Genomic DNA, 23,874 nt, shown 5'->3' on the forward strand with positions numbered 1-23,874 from the left:
AGCAGAGAGATGACATAGTTCAAGGTCAAGATTTTTAGAGAAGTTTGTAAGTTCTTCTCTTCCTTGAAGAGAAGTGTTAGGCAGGTGAGCCTCATAACATAATATCATTAGGCACCAATATACATGAATAATGAATAAAAATATTTGGATAGATATATACACAGTCTGTCCTCACGCACACACACAGAAAAGGAAACTATGCTTACGCGTATATATTTTCCTTTATTGTGAACATCTTTCCATGCCAATAAATGTACTTTACTTCATTATTTTTCTACTAGCTGCCTGGATGACTATATTTTATTTAATTTTTAATTCTTTGGAACAGTGTTCTAGAATAAATATTTGTCAAATATCATAACATTAGGCACCAATCTTAGGCACTCTGAGGGTAGGTCCTTCCCAATTGCATGTCTCTTGCCAGTCATATAATAAAATCCATCTATTTAAAGACTTTCTCAAATCAATTCAAATCTCAAATCAATTTATTGTTTTGTGAATTACTTTATTTCATAACATGATGTCAGAATTCTTAATACCTCAGTAAAGGTAATGTTTTGGGTAAAGTAACTGTTGCATCCTGCGTCAAGGGCATATAATCTGGGTACCCAAATCAATTTTCATAATCATATGTTGCTACATTGTCATTTTAGTAAGGAAATGATGATGATGTTTTGTGAAACCACATCTTTTTTTCAGCTACTGTTTTTTACTTTGTGATAGGAGAGGGAAAACACAAAAACAGAATGAGTCACTGCATTGCCACCACTTCCTGATCGTTTTCCTTCCTGTTTTCCTATTGGAGGTTGCAGTTAAGGTCACTTCTGGACTCATTAGAGTCTCAAATCAGGCTTAGATAAAAGCATTGAGATGTTTTCTCCTTCATTTGACAAATATTTATTCTAGAACACTATTCCAAAGAATTAAAAATCTAAATAAAATATAGTCATCCAGGCAGCTAGTAGAAAAATAATGAAATAAAAGTACATTTATTGGCATGGAAAGATGTTCACAATAAAGGAAAATATATATCCATAACATAGTTTACTTTTCTGTGTGTATGTGAGGAGAGACTGTGTGCACGTATCTATCCAGATATTTTTATTCATTATTCATGCATATACATAGATATATTGAGGGTGTAGTGTGCTATCTTAAACAAAACACTTGCCTGTAGTTACTCTGTCTTCTAGGAGCTGGTGTAGGGGTGGTAGACAGTGATGTAGAAGGTGGTCAGAATCACAGCATTCATGCCAGTGGGAGAATAAATCTCTATACTGCTTTCTTTTGCCCACACAAGCCAGTACAAAAGGAGTCTTGCCTAAGATTTTAATCATGTTAAAAGAAAGATTAAAATTTCGAAATTTAGAGTAAGTTTTGCCTAATACATTTTAACTTTAGAGCAATGCACATTATTTGCATAACAAAAATCTGAAAGAACATAGTTTCTGTCTTTAAGGAGATCTTCTAGAAAAGCACAGAGGAAGAAGTCACTGCCTCTACCTAGAGGTACCCAGGTAGGCTCCCTCAAGGAGGTGGTCTTTAAATTGGGTTTTAAATGAAAAGTCCTCAGAAAATAAACAGCACATGTTAAAGCACAAAGGAGACTGGCAATTCAGTAGGACCAGACCTCAGACAGGGGTGTATGGAGACCCACATATGGAAGAGAATGTAAGTGGTAGCAAGAGGCTGTAATAGTAAATGGGGCCCAGATAATGAAAATGTACGCCAGCCGGGCATGGTGGCTCACTCTTGTTAATCCCAGCACTTTGGGAAGCCAAGGCAAGAGGATTGCCTGAGTCAATGAGTTCAAGACTAACCTGGGCAACACAGTGACACCTCTGTCTCGACAAATTTTTTTTTTTTTTAAATTAGCTGAGTGTGGTGGCACACACCTGTAGTCCTAGCTACTCAGGAGGCTGAGGCAGAAGGATCACTTGAGCCTGGGAGGTCAAGGCTGCAGTGAGCCGTGATCACACCACTGCACTCCAGCCTAGGCAACAGAGCAAGACCCCATCTTAAAAAAAAAAAAAAAAAAGAAAAAGAAAAAAGAAAAAAGGTAATCATTTCCAAATGAGATTTCATCTTCAACATCATGAAGTCATTGAAGATTATATTTCCTTTAGCAAAAAAGAAAACAATTTAAAAAGTGTTTTCATGTACATTTTTGTAATCATAAAACAAAGGAGATAGAGAACTCTTTGTTCTTAACCTGAAGCTTTAGATCCTTTAGACTAATTCTCTTGGAGTAGAACAGCACATCCAAAGTGGGGCTCCAGACTGGGGTCAGTCAATAACACATTTCTCATCAGACCAGGGGGAAATAACAGGCATAAGAACAATGTAGGGAATTTTCTATAAAACTAAATATATTCTGTATTGTATTTTAATGTGCATATATTTAATGAGCACAAGTGCAGCTTTGTTACATGGATAGACTGTGTAGTGGGCTTTTAGTATAACCATCACCTGAATAGTATACATGGTTCCCTCCTCTCACCCTACCACTCTTCTGAGTCTTTATACAGTACTTTGAAATTTATTTTTGATGTCTCTCATTAGCAAAACAAAAAGGAAATGGGTAATCCCATGTTGGTGCCCCCTAATATATTTTTACTTTCTTGTTCATTAAAGCTGAAGTTCAGGGAACTACTAGACTACAGTTGTGTAGTTTCACTAGACACTGAAACTAGCCAGAAAAAGGAAAACAAGCAGAGCAAAACACATAAAAAGAAGCGAGAAATCAAAGAGTTAAAGGAAATTCCAATGGTCTAGGAGAAAATGTGGAGGTGAAAAAGGAACTGAATTTAATAACAAATAAAGCATTAGTTTCCTGCAAGGTTGAAATAAATATTTTATTTTAAAAAGAGAGACACTGTACATTCTTCTTTTAAATTTTTCATGCCAAATACCTAATTTATACTTTGTATTTTTAGGAGAATCATTTGAGGCTTAAAATACAAGGTGTGTGTATATATAAATGTCTTTCCTTTATGAGATACATGTTTTCTGCACAGCTGGCTATAAAAAAAATTATCTAAAATTTTTTTAATAAGAAAATTTTTGCCAAATAAATCTTTATTCTCATATATTTTAAATGCTAAAGAACCTCTCTCAGTAGATTGTGTTGTCAATTCTAGCATGGAAGAATTAGGATCATGTTCTGGCTTGTGCAGTGCAGAGGAATTACAGGATATTTGCTGGGAGTTTCACCTCATAATTCACTTTTCCTTCGTGTGATCTTCTCTTTCCAATGTTGTTCTTTTCTTTCTCCTATAGTCAATTCACTTGCAAGCACCTACTCCTAGTTTGTTTCCTAAGTGGTTGTAGTCTATCTGCCACCGGCTGATAAACTCCTCAAGGTCAGTTACCTCTTAGTCTTAGTCTTCTCTTAGTATCCCTGCAGAGAACCCAGGCCCATAGACTCATTTAAGCTTATTTACTTTTCCTTCCCTCAAAGAGAGATAAAGAAAATGACCTTAGCTCCATAATCCTCAACCCTGCTTTATAGAACAAGGCATCCCATTAGTGGCTTTCATTTCCATCCTATCAGTCAATTGTGTTTTGGCAGGATACCTCAAAGTTAAACATCATAAAGCTAGATTTAATGTTAACTTGTTGCTATATAAATGGAAATATCCTTTTTCATATTTCACTTTCTATTTGTGTTAGATCACAAAAAATTAAATGCATCTAGCTCTAGCATATCATAATGCATGTTGAGAGACAAGAATAGGAATCAGAAGGGTAGATTTGAAAACAACTTTGAAAATGACAAAAAGATATTTAAATCAGACTTCATCTTTTAATGAGCAAACATTTGTGCTTGGTAAAATTTACTAAATTTATTTGTTTCCTTATAAATAATAAGAGGATAAAATTTGAAGCTTCATATGCAAGTTCTACAAATACTTTTTAAATGTTAATTCTTTGTTAGCTAAGAAAATATTTTGGGTAGATATCTTCCACAATTTTATCTTCTTTTAAATAATTAACATAAATTTAACTTATAATTCATCATCAAAGCTTTAAGAAATCCATAAGTATTTTTAGCAACATGGTAAATCTTCTTTTTGTTTGTTTGTTGAGACGGAGTCTTTCTCTGTCTCCCAGGCTGGAGTGCAGTGGCCTGATCTCGGCTCACTGCGAGCTCTGCCTCTCCGGGTTCACGCCCTTCTCCTGCCTCAGCCTCCTGAGTAGCTGGGACTGCAGGTGACCGCCACCTCGCCCGGCTAATTTTTGTATTTTTAGTACAGACGGGGTTTCACCATGTTAGAATAGCCTCAATCTCCTGACCTCGTGATCCGCCCGCCTCGGCTACCCAAAGTGCTGGGATTACAGGCATGAGCCACCACACCCGGCCAAATCTCTCTTATTTCTATTCTGCTTTTTTCCATTCCATTTTTTTATTACAGTTAAAAATAACTATAATACTAGCCCAGTATGCATTCTTCCTCTTTGGGGTATATTTTAAGCAACTAACAATGAATCCAATTTGTCAATAGCTCAGAGCACATATTAGAAAGATGAATACATTAGGCATGGAAATTTGCATTGAAATAAATACACCATCACAATCCTTCTTAAATTAGGATTCACAGTAACTGCTGTTTAGTGAGTTTTTATCATGTGGCACACATAGTGCTAAAAATTCAATATATATAAACATACATACACACATACTTATATAATCTTGTTTATTCTTTATAGTAACAGTATGAGGTAGGTGCGTTTAATGTTCCCATATTACAGGTAAGGTCACTGATGCTTATTAAATGAAGATATTTGGTAAGAGGCAAAGCCAGAAATACAATTCAGGTTCTGTCTAAAATCTAGACAATTACCTGCATAATTGCAAGGTGGGCAGACTGATAGCCTTATAAAATCAGGATCACCCAAATTCAAAATGACACCCAACATTCTGACCCTTACTACATAATTTCTCTGGTGAGCAAACACTGTCACCCTTTGCAAAGACAATTTCATACTTTCTCAATGTCTGTCTCATAGCAGCTGCTCAATAAAAATACATTAAATAATAGTAACAAACAGATAATGCTATATACAAAGCACTTTTCTTTTTTTCCTATTTTTTTTAAGTTTTAGATTCAGGAGGGACATTTACAGGTTTGTTACATGGATATACTGTGTGATGCTGAGGTTTGGGTTTCTATTGAACCTGTTGCCCAAATAGTGAACACAGTACCCAATAGGTAGTTTTCAATCCTTGACCCTCTCCTTCCCCTGTTTTAGTGTCCCCAGTGTCTGTTGTTCCCATCTTTATGTCCATGTGTACTCAATGTTTAGCTCCCACTTTTAAGTGGGAACATGCAGTATTTGACTTTTCTTACCTTTATACATTTTAACTCATTTAATTTTCGTAACAAACCTATGAAGGTAGTTACTATTGCTATTCTAATTTTGCAGATGAGGAAATGGAGGCACAAAGAAATTAGGTAACTTCTTCTGGGTCACGTAAGTGGAAGAATTAGACTTCAAGCCCAAGCAGTCTTGTGCCCTAGTTCCACAGTCCATAGCCCAACAAACGAATGAAGTAACCGGAATGATTTTTGCCAACATACATCAAATTATCACTGCCTTGAATCAAACCATTCAGGGACTCCCCATTAGTATGTAGGATAAAAACGTGGAGTTCATAGTCCAGCGTGTAAGGCCCTATATGATCTACTACTTCATCTTTCGCCTCACATTTTGTGCCCTTCACTCTCCTCAGTCTCATACAGCAGATTTCATTCAGTACTTTCCTTCCAGTCTGGATCCTGCACACATGCTGCTGATTCTCCCTAGAAGCTCATTCTGAAGACCTTCAACTGATTAACTTGAATTCATCATTCAAGACTCCACCTAAATATAACTTCTTGTGAGACAGTGTCTCTGATATGCCTGTATAACTGAGGTATCTACTCTGGTTATATAATCTTATAGTACTTAGTACAGTTTCAAAGGGTACGTGCCTACCTGTCTCTTTCTCCTTCATTACCCTGTAAATTTGATGAGGGCAGAGACCATGACTTGTTCTAGTACATGTCCTGTACTAGGTACTTGACAGAAGCTTGTTGAAAGTGAGAATGAATAAACAGCTCAATGAAAAGCATTATTCACAATGTATTGTCATAATATTGTGCGTGAATGTGTATGAATGCCAATTGTCAAATATATCTCCCAAACACTAATTTAAAAACCAAGAATATCCACCGGGTCTCTGAGGAGCTAAGATTGAATATGGTTATCAAGCCAAAGATATAATGAAAAGAGGATCGGCTTCCTCTTTTCTCTCACCATGTTAAATGCAGTAACTATAGTTTTATCTGCCACATGTGTGATAACAGCACATTCCCTCTTCATTGAGAAAGGCCTTCCCCTAACCTCAGTGTCCTGTCACAGGTACGAGCCAGGGACCATGTCAGGCCAATTAGAGTTGTCCATGCTTCAAGGCAACAGTGATTCCTCAGAACATGGGCACAAGGCCCCACACGGGCCAATCAGAATCCTCCATGTGACTATTAGATTAGTTCAAATTAGGAGCACTTCCTTCTTCGCCTTTGGAGTCACACTTCTAGGGAGACTTAAATTTAAGCTGCTTAACAGCCATCTTCCCAGGTCATATGGAGGGAGCCTTTCCGTATCACCAGAAAAAGAGGCCCAATGTGCTAACATAAACAGAAATAAGCAGAGATGAAAAGGGTAGAGAAATCTCTAATTCTCATTTAAGCTGTTGTACTCCACTATATCTGAAGTCAGCTGTATCCCAGACTTTCCAAGTAGGTTGGCAAACAAATATTTCTTTTTGATAAAGGTGTTTTGAGGAGGTCTTTTTATCACTTGCAGCCATGTACCCTGATTCATACATCTTCCCAATCAAATCACACTTCTAATACTTGGAAACACAAAGCCTTGGAGGGGCCTGCTTCAAGGTTTACAGCAAACTGAAAGATTATAGGCTTGGTTCAGACTTATAGGAAACTTACACACAGTGCATAAGAACAGAAAATCCTGTCATAATCACAAAAATCATACCAGGTCATACAAAAGCCTGGGAAAGTGGAATGTCCCTGAGGAAAGAAGCAAAAAGGAAGAAAAGTTACCCCTTCCAGAGAAGTGTCCTTTTTTTCCCACTGGGGGTTACTACTATTACAGGTAGAGGCCCAGAAGAAATACTCATGCTTCCTGCACGTCCAAATCAGACTTCCCATCAAAGCAGGCCTCATTTCCTCTACAGAAGCTACAGGGGTTGCTGTTTGTTTCAACCTAAGTCTGGGTTATCACTATTTTAAACCTCAAGAACATATAATCCTGCATCATCTGACTCTTTTGTAGATCTTGTAACATTTGAAATCTTACATCTGTTCCTGTGATGCAATTAACTTTAGAGTTAGACACCAAGTTTGTTATCCTTGTAATTCCACAGTGTTCTCCAGTGCCTTAGTAGAAAAGAGGCACAACACTACAGACAGAACGAAAAACTTAAAGGAGCAGCGAAATGGATGTTTTAACTCATAGCAGAAGCAACGGTCTGAAAGTTAAGTAAAGGCTTATCTACAAGTGTGGATTTTTGAACATAGAATCCCTATGTGTGTTTTGATTTTTTTTTTTATTCCAAAAATAAAAAAAACATTCCAAGAGCTTGGTTATCCAAAGAAAAAGGGATTCAGGTCATATTAATTGCCAACACTTAGAGAGCATTTACTATGAGGCAGGTGCCGCTTCTTATTTGAGCTAATTTAGCATTTTGAATGATTGTCTGATCGTCTTGAATTTACTGTTGAGAAATCTCAAGGAGGTTACACCGCTTGTTGAAATTCACACAGCTTAACCACAGCTGTCTCTACTGTTGCCTTTATCACTACCTTTTCCAGAACCACATACTGCCTAACAATCTTGGGTATCTCCATCAGCTCTTTCTCCTCTTTTGTGTATCAACAACTTCAAATTTTTATATAAAATATATTTAAAATCTTTAGGGATTTCCATGAAATGTCTGCCCTCCATTTAGCTATTTTGTGATACTTTCTGGGAGATTCTTCTCAACATTATCTTTCATTTACTTTATAGAATTTTTAAATTTTTTAATGAATATTTTCTATTTCCAGGATCTATTTTTTGGTCTCTGAATTTCCTTTCTCATGGCATCCTTAATTCCTGTAAGAATACTAATTAGAATTTATTTGGTGTTTCTTTTTTCTTCCATTTTCAGAACTCTTTATTTTTCACAACTTAACTCTATACCAATTAAACAATCATTCTCCATTCCTCTCTCCCTTCAGCCCTTGGCAATCAGCATTCTAGTTCTTTTTCTATGAGTTTCACTATTCCAAGGACTACACATAAGTAAAATCATACAGCATTTGTCCTTTTGTGACTGGCTTATTTCATTTAACATGATATCTTCAAGGTATCTCCATGTTGTAACTTGTGTCAGAATCACCCTCCTTTTTTAAGGCTGAATAATATTCTATTATGGTATCTGTGTGTCTCTGTGTACACGCACACTTTTAAAAAAATTTACTCATCCTTTGATGGACACGCAGATTACTTCCACCTTTTGGCTGATTTGAATAATGCTGCTATGATTGGGTGCACAAATACCTCTTCAAGACCATGCTTTCAATTATTTTGAGTATACACCCAGAAGTAGAATTGCTGAACCATAATATTAATTCTATTTTTAATTTTTGAAGAGCAACTTTACTATTTTCTACAGTGATATCACCATTTTACATTCCCTACAACAGCGCACAGCACTTTCAGTTTTACCACATCTCACCAATGCTTGTTGTTTTGTTTTTTTTTTTTTTAAATAATGGCCATCATAGTTGGTATTAGGTAGTATCTCATTGCAGTGTTTATTTGCATTTTTCTAATGATCAGTGATGTTGAGCATCTTCAATTTGTCATTTGGAAATCTGAGCTTGTCATTTGTATATCTCTTCAGTGGAACTGCTATACAAGTCCTTTGTCAATTTTTTTTTAATAGTTTTTTGGGTACTGGTGATTTTTAGTTATGTAAGTTCTTTAGATTTCTAGGATTTCAGTCCACTCATCACCCAAGCAGTGTACACTATACCCAATATGTAGTATTTTATCCCTCACCTCCCTCCCAACCTTCCCCTTCGAGTCCCCAAAGTCCATTACATCATTCTTATGACTTTACATCTTCATTGCTTACCTCCCACTTACAAGTGAGAACGTATCACATTTAGTTTTCCATTCCTGAGTTACTTCATTTAGAATAATGGCCTCCAGCTACATCCAAGTTGCTACATGTTGTTTCTCTCTTGTTCTTTGCACTAAATGTATTTCCTTGAGGACCTTTGCAGATTTCGTTCTGTTTTCCACTTGTGTTCGTGTTATCTCAAATCTCTAGTGATGCCTTATTCTTTGCTCATATTTAAGGTTCTGCTAACATAAATGAAGTGTTTCAACTGGCTCATTTGCTTTAGGGAGATGACTCAGTAAACAAGTTATTATACCAGGGTTCTTAAATGACACCATTTAGAAGTCATTTCCTGGGCGGGGGGGGGGGGGGGGGGGGGGGCAGGGGGGGGATGTCCAATTTGCTTAGAGAAGAAACTTCTGATCTTCTAACTGGGAATTAGAGGAAATTATGCTAACATTATGTACATTGCAGTAATTGGCAATTCCACGTATAGACTTCCATCTCCATGTTTTGAACTTTTCTCTGCTGAACCTAACATCCAAAAGTATCTTCTGACCCTTACTGGGTTCTGCAAGAAAACCATTTTTCTTCTTACTCCTATCTTTTCTGATACCCTCTTAACTGCAGCCTCCCTGCTACATCTGTGAAAATGCCATTCACTTTCCATCTTCTAGAATTTTGTTGAACTCCCTCTTTTTCCTATGACACGTCTTTCATTCTCGTCTGTGAAACTGTATGAATTGTTTGTTGTAATCGCTTTATCATAAGACCAAGAGAAAAGTGACAAATGCTGACTTTAACAGGAAATCATCTCTCTCTCCACCAGTGGTCAGGATCCCACCCCACCTATTGCTGTGGTACTTCACTCTTGTCAGAACACTCCCACTCTCCTGTATCTTTGACCATTCTTTCTCTGATTGGCTTTTTTCCATATTCATCACATGCTCAGATCTTATCAGCTAAAAAGTAAAAAGAAATCTTAAAAAAATAAAAACAGCGGTAAGACTGTAGTAAACCCATCCATGGTGGTTTCTTTCATCTCTCTATAGTCAAGAATCTTAAATGAATGGTCTGCATTTGTTTCTCCTTATTGTTCTGTGATTCTTTGCAATCTGGCCTTCATTACCACTCCACAGAAACTATCCTGATCATGTGATGCCTTTATTACTAAAGCTGGTTGATACTTTTCCATATCTGCTTGAGCTCTCTGTAGCATCTGACATCAGTGGCCAAGCCCTCATTCTTCCTCTGCCTTCTACGGATCATGACACTTAAGTTTCCTTCCTGGTTCTCTATTAGTTTCTTCTCAGTATTTTCCATGAATTCCACTTCCTCTGTCTATCCCTTAAATGTTACTATTTTTTAAGATTCTGTACTAAGTTTTTTCTAGTCTCATTCTGAAAATTATTTACAAATTATCTCTTCTAATTCTATACCTATATTTATCATCTCAGCCTCAATGACTCAAAAATGATATCTTTAGGCCAGGCGCGGTGGCTCAAGCCTGTAATCCCAGCACTTTGGGAGGCCGAGACGGGCGGATCACGAGGTCAGGAGATCGAGACCATCCTGGCTAACACGGTGAAACTCCGTCTCCACTAAAAAATACAAAAAAACTAGCCGGGCGAGGTGGCGGGCGCCTGTGGTCCCAGCTACTCAGGAGGCTGAAGTGGGAGAATGGCGAGAACCCGGGAGGCGGAGGTTGTATTCTCCTAAGAAAGTGAGAAAAGACTCATGCCTGTAATCCCAGCACTTTGGGAGGCCGAGACGGGCGGATCACGAGGTCAGGAGATCGAGACCATCCTGGCTAACACGGTGAAACCCCGTCTCTACTAAAAAATACAAAAAACTAGCCGGGTGAGGTGGCGGGCACCTGTAGTCTCAGCTACTCGGGAGGCTGAGGCAGGAGAATGGCGTAAACCCGGGAGGCAGAGCTTGCAGTGAGCTGAGATCCGGCCACTGCACTCCAGTCCGGGCGACAGAGCGAGACTCCGCCTCAAAAAAAAAAAAAAAAAAAAAAAAAAAAAGATATCTTTAGTCCAAGGTTTTTCTTTTATTCCAAATTTCTATACCCAGATACTTTCTGGAGTGTGAACTAACGTGGCCTATGAACACCCCAAAATCAACATCTTCCCTCACCTCCCAACCATCATCCATTCAGTTGTCTAAGCCATATCTTCCTGGAATTCTAGCTTCCCCACTTACACACAATCATCAACTCTTTGGGAGATCTATTTTATTCTGTGTGATATATCCCCAACTGATTCAATTTCATCCAATTTCAGTTAGGCAACAGACATAATTTGTCTCTGTGCCTCAAGTCTTATTCTCTAGAAGCCTTCCCTCAACCTCCACAAAACTAGTTTTCTCCTTACACATTTTTTTTTTCCCTGACAGAGTGAGACTCTGTAATTCAGTAACTGATCTCGGCTCACTGCAATCTTTGCCTCTCAAGTTCAAGCTATTCTCTTGCCTCAGCCTCCCGAGTAGCTGAGATTGAGATTACAGACGCCTTCCACCATACCTGGCTAATTTTTGTGTTTTTAGTAGAGATGGGGTTTCGTCATGTTGGCCAGACTGGTCTTCAACTCTTGGCCTCAAGTGATCAGCTTGCCTAGGCCTCCCAAAATGTTGAAATTACAGGCATGAGACACTGCGCCTGGCCTCCTCATTATACATTCTTATTCAATGCTGTACTCCTCATTCATAGCACTCCTCCCAAGTATAAATAAATTACTTACTATATAAATGGTTGTCATTTGTCTTCCTCAAAAAATTAAGCTCCCTGAGGGAAAAGAACATTCATAATATTTAATATTGTTAGATGAACAAATGGGTAAATGCTTCTTAAATTTATTTTCCACACTGTCACTAACCTAATCTTTCTAAAACAAAGAGTTGTATCACTGCATTGTAAAAAATCCTTCAATGGAAAAAAGAAAAAAAAAAAGTTCTACAGTGGATTCCCACTGCCTTAAGCAACTGATTTTATGTCTAAACTTTTAAGCATGAAAGACAAGGTTTTCTAAGACCTGGTCTACTTACCTCTACAGCTTTGTTTCTTTAGCTGACTGCTCAATATCACTGCTCTCCCTCAACTTAACTGCAAATAAATTCAACACTTCAGAAATAACAAAGGAGGAAAAACACTTTTAATATCTCATTATGCTCAAATTTTAAAAGTATATAAATAAAATGATTGAATAAAGCCCTAAACTTTTTTTCAAATAAGCATCCTAAATTATCTAAATCACCTAGGATGCTTGTTTTCATAAGAACCAGGGAATACTTCAGGTGATTTAGTAGAAAGTATAGCACGCCCAGACAAGATCCCATAACAGGAGATATTTACCTGGGCCTACTTATTTTGGATATCAGAATTTTAAATGAAATGAGGTCCATTTGGTTTAGGCATCTATATATATCAATATGTAAAAGACTAAATGAGGGTTTAAAAGAATTTGTTGAATATAACTGAACCAACTCTAAAATGAAAAATATATAAGATGGAATGATGATTAAATGGAAATGCTTAACTCAGTAAATGATCAGTTTCTTATTTCTAAAGGACCCAAGTCTGCACAATTCAAAATTGGGACGAGGCAGACAGTTTTACATGAAATATTCTGTGTATTATATCAATTACACCTCAAGAGAAGAATTTGATTTTGCAAATTACAGAGTTAGTAAGAAAACATTTTTTTTTCTTTCATACGGGTTTAGTCTGTCCTTAAAAGGGAGGTTTGGAGGTAGACATTGGATTCAACCATTGTTTGTCAAACAAGTGAAAGAATAAAGAGAAGTGTGTGACACACTGGTGGAGAAGCCTTTCCTGGGACCAATCTGAAGTGCCTATTGTGTTCTGCAGTGTCGTAAGTCGCCAGGGTCTCTCTGTCTGGTATAGCTATTCTCATTCCCAAAGGGCCTCAGGGATTTGGATCAAATCCTAAGACTATTCTGCTTGTTCATTCTGAAGAGATTAATTCAGATTTGGCTAAAGATACTGCTGAGAAAAGAAGGGCGAATCCTGAGGGAACGTCAACTTTCATGACTAAAGATAGAATTACCTAAAAAGTACATGGGGAGCTATGGGCAGAGTTAGAAAGTTATATGCTTACAAGAGATCCAGACTTAAAGGAACAAGGACTGGTGAGAACTATAACTGCCTATGACAGTGAGTTTCTTTTCTTTTCTTTTCTTTTTTTTTTTTTTTTTGAGAAGGAGTCTTGCTCTGTCGCCCAGGCTGGAGTGCAGTGGCGGGATCTCGGCTCACTGCAAGCTCCGCCTCCCGGGTTCACGCCATTCTCCTGCCTCAGCCTCCTGAATAGCTGGGACTACAGGTGCCTGCCACCACGCCCGGCTAACGTTTTGTATTTTTAGTACAGACAGGGTTTCACCGTGTTAGCCAGCATGGTCTCGATCTCCTGACCTCATGATCCGCCCGCCTTGGTCTCCCAAAGTGCTAGGATTACAGGCGTGAGCCACCGCGCCCAGCCAACAGTTGGTTTCTTACATGTTTTTATTTTAAACTATGCAGGAAAATTACACAGAAATAGCTCTTTCAGCCAGGCATGGTGGCTCTCACACCTGTAATCTTGGCACTTTGGGAGGCCGAGGTGGGTGTATCACTTGAGCTCAGGAGTTCGAGACCAGCTTGGGCAACATGGTGAAACCTTGTCTCTACAAAAAATACAAACATTAGCCAGGTGTGGTATACCTACAGTTCCAGCTATTTGGGAGGCTAAGGTGGGAGGATCACTTGAGCCCGGGAGTTTGAGGCTGCTGTGAGCCGAGATACTGCCACTGCACTCCAGCCTGGGCAACAGAGATCCTGTCTCAAAAGAAAAAGAAAGAAATAGCTTTTCTTCTCACACTACATTATAATTTTCATCAGCCACCTCCAACCAATCAGTAAAATCTAATATATCTGTGCAGTCTTCTGTGTAATATGATAAACAAAGGGGCAGAGCAATAAAAAGAAATGAGAATTGTCCCATATTTTCCAATTTTTTGGTACTCATGAGAACAGAGATGCTACCTCTCAGGGGTTTCAGACTAGCAAGGAGGAAAAATTTTGCCCGTTAGCGGAGCTAGAGATGATGAAAAGAACTTGATTTAGAGAACAATTGCTCGATGGACAACTTGAGACTGGATATATAACACCCTCCTATTTTACCCTAAAATGCCAGCATAAAGACTTTTAGGGAGAAGCAAAAATTGGCACCTTTGTTTTAACAGATGTATTGAATAAACTATAATGTAATATCCATTCCAGCTCTTACTCACCAAGGTACTGGTGATCACAATTAAGTAGTTTCGATGAGGGCACTGACTTTGGGCTAAGAGAATCATCTTTTTTTGCCTCAGCTGTTCTGTTTCTGTTAGGATACTGTCTGGGCTGAGATATTTAAATCTGGTTTCAAGACTGAGTGTGGTGGATCATGCCTGTGATGCCAACACTTTGGGAGGCTGAGGTGGGTGGCTTGCTTCAGTCTTAGCCTGGGCAATGGAGACAAAACCCAAAATACAAAAAAAAAAAAAAATTATCTACAAAAAGCTAGCCAGGCATGGTGGCATGCATCTATAGTCCCAGCTACTTGGGAGGCTTAGTGGGGAGGATCAGCTGAGTCCAAGAAATGGAGGCTGCAGTGAGCCATGATCCCACCACTGCACTCTGGCCTGAGCAACAAAGCAAGACCCTGTCTCAAAAAAAAAAAAAAAAAAAAAAAAAAACTTGCTTTAAGATTCTATGCAGATTGATCTTTGCTTATAAACCCTAGGAGCAATGATGTAATGCTTTGTGCTCCTCTCACTGGAATTATCTTATTCCTTATATCTGTTCACTTGAGTAACTGCCTCCTCTAACCAGGATTAGCATTCTATCATCTGATTGTCTGTTGTGACAATGGGAAACATTTAAATGTTCTCTGGCCAAAAGAGACTGTTCCTGTCTGGAGACCAAAACGAAACTAGTCCTGACAGTTGCGTAGTGTCATGATATGTCTTTCACGCGGCAGTCTCTGTAATGGATGCTGTGGTGTGCTACTTATATACTTGTGCAGCTCTGAGGCACTCACTCCCCCAGCTCCCAGCAGTGTTGTCTGCTTAAAGCTCACAGCTGAGTCCCCATCTAGGAATTGCCCTCGGCTGAGGGAGTTTCCTGGACCACGTTTACGTACCTCTCTCCACCCTGGGTCAGCCTGCATTAAGTAACTGGTCAATGTAGAAGCACAAAGGCCTGGTCCCCTTACCTCAATTTAGGAACTTAAAAGGGCCACACCAGCTGCAGAGCTACTATGCATGGGCTGAGATTTCAGTTGCAATTGTATGGCAGATCAGCTTTTCCCTCCGCTTACTCCTGCCTTCCTCCCTTTCTTGTAAGTCTGCATGTCTTTCATCTGAGTCTGTTCCATGGAACCCACTCTAATTACTAATTCCATTAAGGTTAATGAGCACATCATCTCCAGCATCTCTCCTGGGTTACATTAGATTTATTCAAGTGTGGAAACAAATTAATAATTGAGGATGGATTCTGCCATTAGAAAGGCATTGTCTAATTCACAATTATTTAAATTGTCTTCTAAATTATCAGTCATTTTACATTTAGCAAGTTTTTACCAACTTTTAATAACAAGTTTATAGCAAAAATATGAATTAGGTGAAAAGAGCACACTACCTACTTTAAGTTTTATTCTGTTCTAATTATTTTATTTATTCTAATTTTAGGGCAAAGTATCTGGGGATAATTTGTAAAAGCTTGTCCATGACTCACTTTTCATTTTAGTTCCTTAGCTTTAGGTTTAGTGTTAAATATGAAAACTTTATAAGAGATTTCAAGAGAACCTTCAAGTAGACCTACAATTTTGTCTGTCCAAAATCCCTTACTTTGGGTAAACTCCCTACCCCTACAACATAAGTTCCCAATGAAATGTCTGTCATAATGCTACCCTAACCCAGGCATCAGCAGTGACCCATGCTGGCCAATAAGAGTATCCCATCTCCTTGGCACAGTGATTGAGCCAGGGTACATTTATGAACTAAACAGGGCTAATCAGATGGTTTCCTAGAATTTACACATACTTTCCTGGGGAGGAAAAGGATATTGCCTTGAGCTTCTCTGTAGCCACCTTTTCCAGTGTGTGTCAAGAGCTTACCCACAGAAGGAAGCCAATATCCAGCAAGAAGTAGAGCTGAAAAATGAAGTCATTTGAGTGCCTGGTTACAGTCAGGAGTTCAGCCTGCTCTTTGGACATCCCATTTATATGAGCCAATAGATTCTATTTTAATTGACTAGTGTAAGTTGGGTCACTTAGAAAAAGACCTAACACACAGTTTTATATCACCACCTTTGCACTTCATTCATTCCTCTGAGGACTCAATTTCCAGCATCTGTTTTTCTAAGAATAAAGGCAAAAACCGCTATATTTCACACTCAACTGTACTTTCTCCAATCTTTTTCCCATACCCCTTTAGTTATTTTCCCTATGTAGCCATAAATTCTAATATTTCTAGTCAGCCAGTGCTTAAAACTCTTCATAAAGCATTATTTTATACTTTACAATTTCTCTGGTAGTATCATTTCGTGCTTTCTAACATATCCAGTTTCTAGTTCACAGATTTAAGTCCCGCTGTGCTACATTGACTTAATAATTTGTATGTGTGAAGACAAGCTTTTGGACTGCGAAACTGCAGCCAAAGCACATGGTTTCCCTAAAGGCAATTTTCTGAAACTACTGACAAATTGCTCAGGAGAAAATAGTTTCTCTAGTGCTAAATTTGCAAACTTAAGCCTGTTGAGGTAACATACCACATGATTTGTTAAAACAGTGAAGAGTAATCAGTCATAGGACAATTAATTGCGGAAACTTGCCATTCAATTGTATAATAAATAAGCACCTTGAAGACTCTGTAAGACTGCCTTTTGATGCCCGTTTAAATGTGTTCTAAGAATCACAATGACAAAATTAGCTCAACGAATAATTTTTGCAGCTCCAGAGTAAAATTATTCAGCAAATGAGAAGCCCGTGACTTGGGTTATAAAGCTAGTTTAAGTTGATGTTCAACCCATCTGTTAACTGCTGACATTTTCACAGGTGTTCACGAGGCATGAATGTGGAAGCTAAAATAGAACCCCAGCAGAACATGCACAGTGGGTTGCTCTGGTAGTCACCAGAGAAGCCTCATAGTTTATATAATGCATGATTTGTACCTTATTTGCATAAGCATTCTCAGTTGCAGAGCCATAGTGCGTCCGGAATTGCTGGGTTGTTGGTCTCACTGACTTCAAGAATGAAGCCACAGACCCTCACTGTAAGTGCTACAGTTACTTAAATATGGTGTGTCCGCCGTTTGTTCCTTCAGAGGTTCAGCTGTGTCTGGAACTTCTTCCTTCTGGTGGGTTCGTGGTCTCACTGTCAGGAGTGAACCTGCAGACCTTTGTAGTATTACAGTTCTTAAAGACACCGCGTCTTAAGTTGTTCGTTTTTCCCAGTGGCTTCGTGGTCTTGCTTGCTTCAGCAGTGAAGCTGCAGACCTTCGTGGGAAGTGTGACAGCTCATAAAGGCAGCACGGCCCCAAAACAGTGAGCAGTAGCAAAGAGCTTTAAAAAAAAAAAAAAAAAAAAAAAAAAAAGTTTAACCACCACACAGAAAGAGATCCGAACGTGTTGCCGCTGACTAGCTCGGCCAGCCTGCTTTTATTCTCTTATCGGCCCCACCCACATCCTGCTGATTGGTCCATTTTACAGAGAGCTGATTGGTCTATTTTACAGAGCGCTGATTGGTCCGTTTTGACAGAGTGCTGATTGGTGCATTTACAATCCTTGAGCCAGACACAGATTAACAGAGTGCTAGTTAGCTAGATACAGAGTACCAATTGGTGTATTCACAAACCCTGAGCTAGACAGAGAGTGCTGATTGGTGTATTCACAAACCCTGAGCTAGACAGAGAGTGCTGATTGGTGCACAATCCTCCAGCTAGATATAAAAGTTCTCCAAGTCCCCATCCGGTTCAGGAGTCCAGCTGGCTTCACCCAGTAAATACTGCAGGGGGGCTGCAGGCGGAGCTGCCCCCGAGTCCCGAGTGGCGCCTGCACTCCTCAGCCCTTGGGCTGTTGATGGGACCGGCGGCAGGGAGCACGGGGCGGCGCCGGGTGGGGAGGCTCAGGCAGCGCAGGAGACCACCGCAGCGGAGGAGCTCAGACATGGCTGGCTGCATGTCCCGAGCCCTGCCCCTCAGCGAAGCAGCTAAGGCCAGGTGAGAATTTGAGTGCAGCGCCAGCCGGCAGGCACTTCTGGGGGACCCGGTGCAACCTCCGCAACTGCTTGCCCGGGTGCTAAGCCCCTCACTGCCCCGGGCCAGCGGCGTCAGCCAGCCATTCCATGTGCTGGGCGTCCGCGCCCCGCGCCGCCGGAACTCGCACTGGCGCGCGAGCCCGGTGCTCAACCCTGGTTCCCACTCGCGCCTTTCCCTCCACACCTCCCTGCAAGCAGAGGGAGGCGGCTCTGGCCTCAGCCAGCCCAGAGAGGGGCTTCCACAGTGCCGTGGCGGGCTGAAGGGCTCCTCAAGCGCCGCCAGAGTGGACGCCGAGGCGGAGGAGGCGCCGAGAGCGAGGGCTGCTAGCATCTTGTCACCTCTCAATAGGATGATAGAATCGGGAAGCACATAATAGATTGTTTAGTGTAGTTCCTTGAAATTGTGGCTCAGAGAAGTAAAAATGACTCAGCTAAGTTTTCACAGTCAGTGAATGACACAACCCAGAGCAGATCCCAGTTTCCTTGCAAGTGGTCTGGAGCTACCTTCCTACTTCTCTTTTGAAAACATTTCCTTCATGGTAACTCATAGGTTTGCTCCAACCTCTAGCTGTGATTTGATGGAAAGAGCACTAGATCAGAGGACTTAGACTTAAGTCCTCACTATGACACTTTCTAGATTCATGGTCTTGGTCAAATATTGTAATCTTTCTGTGCTCCATTTTTCACATCTTCATCTTTTCCTCTATCTCACAGTACTGTTAATAGAGTTAAATGACACACAGCAATTCGCAAACTTTAAACTGTTTTGCAGTCAGAAGTTATAATAATTATAATCAAATTGAAGTGGTGATTAACTAGTAACTTTCTCAGTGTAGCACTGGACTAATTTTTCTGCAGGGATTTTTTTTCCCAAAAAAAGAAATTCTGGGAAGTGTTTTAAGCCAAAGGGTAACAAAGTAACAAAGGGATTTCTCGAGGTTAAGTAAATCAGGGTATTTTGCCTCCTACACAATGCTATGGTGAATTTTGGAGACTGTCATTTGGAGATGCCTTTGACAGTAAGTACCGGAAAGCCCTGACTCAAAGTGCCTGAAACAACGGGGGTAGGACGACTCCAGCGTGGTTTGTCAGAATTCCAACTCAGCTTCTTCGCAATTCTCTTGATTCTGTCCTTCTCCACGTTTTGGCTTCTTCCTCAGCTGGTAGCATTTCCAGCTATCACATCCAGACAGACTGAAGTGGAGAAGTTGAAAAGGTCTGACTTTTCAGTGTTACCTACTTAAAAGTGGAGAAATTTTTCCAGAAGCCTTCATCCAACCCCTACTTATATTTCTTTGGCCTGAAAAGGATATCATGAAACTAAGGTAAGTGGTTTAAAATAATCAGAATACATTTGCCTGAGTTGGGGATGGAGCTACCATTTCCTTAAACATAGGTGGTATAGTAAAGGGATGGGTACTTGAGCTAAATTAGTAAGGACAGATTCATAGAGTTCTGATGCGGTGCTTTTCTCACTGTTCCGTCTTTGTCACTAGTCTTCTCTCTACGACAGTGAAATTACTATACAAGTCAATTAATAATTAATAATCAATAAAATTAATACTCAATAAAAGTGATGATCCTGGTAGTGATAGTAGGAAAACTATTTATTAATACCAGTTTGGTGTCCAGCCAGCTTATCAGTTCTAGAGCAACTTGGAGTACTTAGAAATTAAACCAATTTGAGGCCGGGAGCAGTGGCTCACACCTGTAATACTAGCACTTTGGGAGGCGTAGGCGGGTGGATCACAAGGTCAGGAGTTCAAGACCAGCCTGGCCAAGATGGTGAAGCCCCGTCTCTACTAAAATTACAAGAAAAAAAAATTAGCCGGGCGTGGTGGCGGGCACCTGTAATCCTCCGAGGAGGCGACGTGGGAGGCTGAGACAGATAAGTATTTGAACATGGGAGGCCGAGGTTGCAGTGAGCGGAGATCATGCCACTGCACTCCAGCCTGGCCGACAGAGTGAAACTCCGTCTCAAAAAAATAAATAAATAAATAAATAAAACTGAAAACTGAAAAAATTTGAGTTTTGTCAGCATTCTGTTTCTTTGTACTATATTTTCTTGCTGTTGTGACATTAGATAGGCATGCTGGAAAACAGAAAAGCAAGTTATAAATCATTACGACAAATCTAATGGAGAAAGCAGATTTTCAGGAATCTAGAAAGAAGAGTAGCTGCAGTTTGAAAGATTGAAGAAAACAGTTATCTGAGATAGAAAAAAATGGCATCAGATGGACCCTAGTGTGACATGGAAAATGCGACTGAACATATTAGAAGGTCAAGCAAAAAAAAAAAAGAACAGGAAAATAAAAATCAACGTTAGTAGAAAACACTAGTTAAAGAAAGAAAGACATTCACATTGAAAACAATTTTAAAGAAACTGTAAATGTCAAAAGAAACACATTTGAGAGCCAGATGTGACCCTTTGTCTGTCAATCTATGGCTGTTAGTAGAAGAATGGAGGAGAATCATTTGAAGATATCTAATTTCTAATATACAAATGTAGAGACAGCTGCAGAAATCTGACGTTTAATCACTGTTCTAAAACATTTCTGTCCTTTATTTTAAAAAAGAAAAAATTAATTTTCACCGTATTCAAAACCAATTCTGTTTGGCTGTATTTCATTTGTATGGATTTTTTTCATGTATAATATCAAACAGAAGAAGTTTCCCTAAATTTTTATGCCCAATAGTTTTATGTTTTCCGGACTAATTCTCAACAGAAGTAAAATAGGTCCTGCTCCTTAATGGTAAGTTTTTAAAAATGCCCAGCATATTCAATTATCGTTCTCATTTCTACTCAAGTGGTATTGTATCTAATAGGAATTCAATATTTGTATTTTCTTGGCTAGTGTGTCAAAGATGGCTACTTTCCATCTCTTTTAAGCACTCTAAACTGCATATACCCTCTATGTGCCAACAAAGAGGCATGAGTGCCTTCCTATGCCATTTTACAGTGGATTTTGTTTTATAGTCATAGTGCTAATGGTCATTCTACAGTTTAGCTTTGCAATCTTTCTTCTCAACCTATTCTCACCCCCCGCTTGAATTATCATAAAAAACAACTGAAGCCACTTTTTCAACGATGTCAGGGGACCAGAGAGATGATTGCATAACTGTCAACATTATTAAGCACTCACAAATGCATTGAGACAGGACAAATGTACCTGAATCTATTTTGGGCTGGTGAAAATTCTTACCATTTTTGGCAGTGTGAACAGTTCATGCGCCTGCAATCTTAGCTCAATGCAAACATGGGCCGTAGCTTTGATTTGTTTCTATGGTTTCAAATCACCACAAATGACACCCGTGATGCAGCTTACTGTAATGTAATGCCTCCTGCTAAAACTCTGGTTGCAACATCCTCCTTGTCCATCTTCCTTTAAGAAATGCTATCACGAAACTAGCAATTCTGATTTTCTGAGTTTTTTAAATCACAATTTTGAAAAGATAGCCCCTTTAAGTGCTTGATATGTTTTTGATTATGGTGGAGAGAAAAAGAATTTGCATTGGGTTGATAGAATCTTTAAATGTTATAGAGAAGAAATGTACGTTTTGAGTTTTAAGAATAAAGTACTGGGCCTCTTATATTATCTGGCTGATTCTTTTGAGTCAATATGTTATCACCACTGACATATAATGAGTTATCAACAAGCTTACTCCAATCTTCTGGTAAGATGGTATTCTGCCATGTAACCATTTACTTTGGTCAGCTGAAAAAATTTAAATAGGTTACCACATATGTTAAATAAATTAGGCTACACCTACAAAATTTAAAGAGCCACAACCAAGGTTAGATATATTTGTTACAATGAGTGTAGCCAGAAAAAAAGGCATTTCTAAATTCTGGATCTACCACTTGTCCCACAGTAAATTTGTGAGATGTTTGTAGTGTGAAGAGTCTGCAAAAATATACACTTCATTGTACAGGGCTTTGACTAGAAACTCCTTAGGAGACTCACGCTTATGTGGATTGAATAGTCTCCCCCAAAATTCATGTCCACCCGGGGCTTCATTCATGACCTTATTTGGAAATAAGGTCTTTGCAGATATAATTAATTACGATGAGGTCATACTGGGATAGGGAATGAGTAGGATACTAGGGCTAAGTTCAGTCACTTAATGTTTTTATAAGAAGAAGACAGAGACGCACAAGGAAGAAGACCATGTGACAACAAAGGCAGATATTGCAGAGATGAAGTTACAAACTATTAACACAATAATTGCCAGCAACCTGCAGAAGCAAGGAGAGAGGCAGAGAACATATTCTCCCTCAGAGACTCTAGAAGGAACCCACCTTGCCGACATCTTGAGTTCAGACTTATGGCCTCCAAATCAGTGAAAGAATAAGCTCCTGTTGTTTTAAACCACCCAGCCTGTGGTATGTTTTCACAGTAGTCCTAGTAAACTAATACACTTGGTGAGGCCTGAGCAGTGTATATGCTTTAAGGACTCCCCTGCCCATATATCTAAGGCCTATACTAGAAATTGGCCCCCTTCCTCCTAGCCTATGTTCCTTTCTCCTAGCCTACATCCTGCCTTTAGCCATCAAGGTCTTCCACTCCAACAAAGGAATGATCAACCTGAAGAAGAGTGTTTTCTTAGAAACTAGAACACAGTCAGTCTAATAGCTCATCCCACATCCTTCCCCTTGGATTCCACCTTGTCCCTAGTAGAAAAATAGAGAATCCCTGCCAAGTCAGATGCTCTACCTCTCCCAAAGCCTTCTGGTGATATCAGCTACTTGGGGATTCAGAGAAAAGAGCAATTCAAAAAACAGTCCACATAAAAGAAAGAGTTTTAGACCGGGCGCAGTGGCTCACACTTGTAATCCCAGCACTTTGGGAGGCCGAGGAGGGGAGATCATGAGGTCAGGAGTTCAAGACCATCCTGGCCAACATGGTGAAACCCCGTCTCTACTAAAAATATAAAAATTAGCCAGGTGTGGCAGTGTGTGCCTGTAGTTCTAGCTACTTGGGAGTATGAGGCAGGAGAATTGCTTGAACCGTGGGGGAGAGGCTGCAGTGAGCCAATATGCCACTGCACTCCAGCCTGGGCAACAGAACGAGACTTCATCTCAAAAAAAAAAAAAAAAAAGAATTTTAAATTTGTTTTCCCCTCACTCCAAAATCTCTGAATCCTAACAATTGTACATGAGCCTCTTCTTCTCAAATAGTATAAGAAGAGTTGAGCTCTCTCGAGGGATTGGAGTAAGCCAAGAGAGGGTCTTCTCTGAGTTAATGATACACATGCTCAATTGTAATGTAATTCAAAAAATACTGATAGTTACTTTCATCGTGCCAGGTTCTGTGCTAAGTAATGAGGAGTCGACAATGAATAAGATGTGAACTCTGACCTCACTAGGGGTGAGACAAACAGACCAATAAAATGCACTACAAT

The 23,874-nt window shown here is 39.5% G+C and overlaps 1 long non-coding RNA gene across 1 annotated transcript in view; it reads right to left on the reverse strand.

Annotated features, from left to right (window-relative positions):
- LOC115899208 overlaps positions 1 to 17,815 on the reverse strand; it is an 81,831-nt gene extending 64,016 nt beyond the window's left edge. Inside the window, exon 1 of the long non-coding RNA XR_004058918.1 lies at positions 17,388 to 17,815. This is a non-coding gene — a long non-coding RNA (uncharacterized LOC115899208). The remainder of the gene's footprint in view (positions 1 to 17,387) is intronic.
- Between the last annotated feature and the right edge of the window lie 6,059 nt (positions 17,816 to 23,874).

Source organism: Rhinopithecus roxellana, chromosome 8 (genome assembly GCF_007565055.1).
Source record: "Rhinopithecus roxellana isolate Shanxi Qingling chromosome 8, ASM756505v1, whole genome shotgun sequence".
Lineage (NCBI taxonomy): Eukaryota > Metazoa > Chordata > Mammalia > Primates > Cercopithecidae > Rhinopithecus > Rhinopithecus roxellana.